The sequence below is a fragment of the Triticum aestivum genome, chromosome 3B (assembly GCF_018294505.1).
Source record: "Triticum aestivum cultivar Chinese Spring chromosome 3B, IWGSC CS RefSeq v2.1, whole genome shotgun sequence".
Lineage (NCBI taxonomy): Eukaryota > Viridiplantae > Streptophyta > Magnoliopsida > Poales > Poaceae > Triticum > Triticum aestivum.
Genome location: NC_057801.1, coordinates 54,166,083 through 54,169,978, shown reverse-complemented (window position 1 = coordinate 54,169,978; position 3,896 = coordinate 54,166,083). Strand labels below are relative to the sequence as shown.

The following is a 3,896-nucleotide window of genomic DNA, read 5'->3' as shown; positions in this document are numbered from 1 at the left end:
TATATATATATATATGTTGGTCGAGTTAGTTTTCAGTATTACCTATGTAGGCATGCATAGGATGAAGGAGAAACTTCAATAGTAAATACAACGAATACTAACAGATACTCACTCCGTCCCAAAATAAGTGTCTCAAGTTTATATTAGCTTTAGTACAAAGGTGTACTAAACTTAAGACACCTATTTTGAGACTGAGGGAGTATTCATTAATTCATGAAATGTACATGCATGTGCTCTGTGAATTACGTACGAACCTGGGGATTTCTTCCTCTTCTTCCACGCGCTAGCTTTTCCTTTCCTGACCGGCCTGAGCAAGAGCTACAACTGCTGTAGGGCAGAGGCGAGAGCGAAACCAAGAATATTGTGTGCACAGGTTTGGAGTGTGGAATGTTTGATCCACCTTCACCAGTGAGCCCTCACTTTATATTGGTGATCTGCTCTGCTAGCTTGCTGCTGCCCGGTCTTCGGTCCACCCTGAAATAATGCACTGGCTAGCTAGCTAGGTGCAATGCATTATGCCCGGTCTTTGGTCATCGTCGTTCACACTGTATTATCTCGTACTGCATGTCTACATAGTACCACCTTTCAGAGATGGTGTCGGCAAGAGTCATCATAATATAATACGGTAATTGTACCTCGCAAACATCGGGGTAAGAGGGTGGCAAGCGAACCATCTTTGCTGACATTTTTAAAAAAAATGGAGGAAGACCCCCAGCCTCTGCATCTCGACAATGCATGCAGCCATTTTATTAATTGTTCACACAAGACCTTACAAAGTAATACAACAGTAAGACTAAAGCCAGTGGCGGAGCCAGGAATGAAGCAAAGCCCGGGCCCAAAAAAAATTTCGACAACAAGGAAAAACTTTGGCACTTATAACTGCCACAAAAAACAGTAACACACCATGGCATTTAAAAAAAGATCATATGCAATAACAAACAAAATAAATCTTAATTGTTCAATAATTCTTGAATTTAATCTAGGCCGCCCAATCCAACAGAAGAGATATACCATGATAAAACTAGAAATAATACGGGAATGTAAAAGAGTACCAAATCAATTGTTTATTTCATTTGTGCCTCCCATAACATGATCAACGGCAGAAGAAGAAGCAACACCTTCAAGATATCAAACGTGTAATTTCATAAGAAAAGACATAAACATAGTGAAATAATGATGATTAATTAAAATCTAAAACCTTACCTCTAAGGGGAGGTAATAGCCCTCTGCGATTCCTGTAGGCTTGAAAGCGATATAAAATATCATCATCGGGAATACTTGCAAATACATCTCGCTCAATATAGCACATCATGTTATAATTGAGCCAATCATCACCCATCTTATTCCTCAACTCGGTCTTGATAATACTCATAGCCGAGAAAGCTCTTTCCACTGATGCGGTTGCAACTGGCAAGATCAATGCCAACTCTATGAGTCGATATACCAAAGGAAAAATAGTGTGTCTACCAGTTTGAACCATCTTCACAGCAAGATTACCAAGGTCATTACAACATTCAAAATCCGGATCAGCTCTCACAACAGAAATGAATGTTTCAAGTTGGTTTCGAAGGACAAAGGAGATCTCATATATGGAGAAGTCATCAGCATACAACTCAGCAAGTTCAACAAGTTTATCCTCATCAAAATTAGCAAATGAGTTCCTTGGGTCAAGACAAGCAATGCATCTCAACAATTGAGTGGACCTTTCGGCAAAACGATTATTTAACTCAACAATAATTTGGTCATGCACAACATTGAATATTTCATATGTGAAGCGGTGATAGTAAGTTACCATTTGACCACCACGCCCCCTTGAACGACCTCGAGCTGGTATTGTATCATCCATGTTAAGCAATACAATGTTGTGTTTCAAACAAAAGTCATTTGTCTCTTTCAAGAGCTTATCCCAACCATTTTCTCTTATATCTTGAAGTTTCTTCAAGGTGACCCCAATCAAACTCACTGCAAGAACAATGTTCTGGTCTTTCTTTTGCAAGCATTGTGACAACTCATTAGTCTTACCCAATAGTTTAATCATAAGATGCAATATGAAAACAAACTCAAAACTTTCCATCTGAGAAATCAAGCCACCTGCGTGGTTCTTTGTGTTAAAATCTGCATCATCATGAATGTTCTCTAATACTTGCAAAACAGATGTCCACATCATAATAAATCGACACAAAGTTTTATGATGTGTGCCCCACCGTGTATCTCCGGGTCTTACAAGGTTGGTTGCTTGGTTTTTCCCTCTTCCTGAAAAAATTTCTCCAGACTCCAACTGGCTCACAATAGTGTCATGATGTTGTTGGGCTAGTTCATCATGTCTCTTACAAGAAGCATTGACAGTGTTGACAATCAAAGTTGTGTGGTTAAAAAAATCCAATACAGAGGAACAACACTTAGCAACAGCAACAACCACTAATTGTAATTGATGGGCAAAGCAATGAATATAGAATGCATAAGGATTTTCATCTAGTATCAACCGTTGCAACCCACGAAATTGCCCTCTCATGTTAGAAGCTCCATCATACCCTTGCCCTCTCAATTTAGACATAGATAAGCCATGTTTACGAAACATACCATCCACGACTGCCTTTAGAGAAGCTGCTCTTGTGTCACCAACATGCTTAATCCCAATAAATCTCTCAATTGTATACCCATGATCGTTGACATACCTACATGAGACAAAGAAGCACATGTAACCAACCATTAGTTATTACTGTTACTAAACAACAAAAATACAATTAACATAAAGGATACAAACTTACTAACCTTAAAACCATAGACATTTGCTCCTTTATAGATGCATCTCTGGACTCATCAACAAGTAATGAAAACCTTTTGTCTCCAATATCAGCAATAATGGCTTTGGTGGTCTCTTCAGCACAAGCCTGGCACAATTGGAACTGTATCTGATGTGAAGTCATCAAATGGTTCCCGCCCGCACCATCAAGTAAAGTCTTAGCATTTGGATCCTTGTTCCTGTACCAACTCATCAACTCCAAAAAGTTGCCCCTATTCTTAGAGCTCGAACTCTCATCATGACCACGGAAAGGTAGAGCTTGTAATAGAAGAAATCGGATAACACCCAAAATAATGATAAGACGAGCTTTATATTCCTCTTCACTCTTTTTGGTACCACGATCCATCACATGTGTAACACATTGCCTTTGATTTTTGAAAGCCTCATAATGTTGTCTAGCTTTATTGTGAGCACTATCATGTTTACCAACATGTGTATTAAAAGCACTAATTGCATCCTTCCAATTTCTAAATCCAACCTTTGTGAATGCCTTAATACCAAAATTTTCCGCTCTAGGTTGCTTAAAAAGAAAGCAATAAAAACAAAAGGCTGCATCTTTATTATCACTATATTCCAACCAATCGAGATGGTTCTTGAACCAACTAGCTTGAAAGCTTCTTTCTTTAGAAGAATTTCCTCTTTTTGTTTTTCTATATTTTTGATCAGTCGGTTCGCATGGACCCATATTTATATACATCCTTCTAGCAACATCTCTAAGGTCTGGATCTAAGCTTTCAATGCGTTTCCTAAGACCAGGATCGGGCTGAATATCACCTTCACTAAGTTGAGCACGAGCAGAAGCAGGGATATCAAAAATGATACTTTCTTGAGTTGGGATTGAAGGCGGGTTGCTTGAAGCCGAAGGTTGTGGTCCCATTTCTGTGGCTGTTTCAGTTTGTGGAGTTGATTCGGTCCTCTCAACTCCTTGATTCTCTGGAATTGAATCCCCGGGTGTAGACCCTTCCATTGCCGACAACGATGAAAAATATCTCTTCATCTTCTATTTCTGCGGTATGAAATGTATTGACATAAAAATGCTTCAGTTTCAAATGATAATACAATACATATAGAATTAGGCAGAAACGGTGACTGA

At 38.9% G+C, this 3,896-nt stretch overlaps 1 protein-coding gene across 1 annotated transcript in view; it reads right to left on the bottom strand.

The window, feature by feature from the left end:
- The window catches only part of LOC123068540 (probable LRR receptor-like serine/threonine-protein kinase At3g47570), a 9,040-nt gene extending 8,659 nt beyond the window's left edge, over positions 1-381 (bottom strand). Inside the window, exon 1 of the mRNA XM_044491132.1 lies at positions 255-381. The gene's annotated coding sequence lies outside the window, so the exon portion shown is untranslated. The remainder of the gene's footprint in view (positions 1-254) is intronic.
- Between the last annotated feature and the right edge of the window lie 3,515 nt (positions 382-3,896).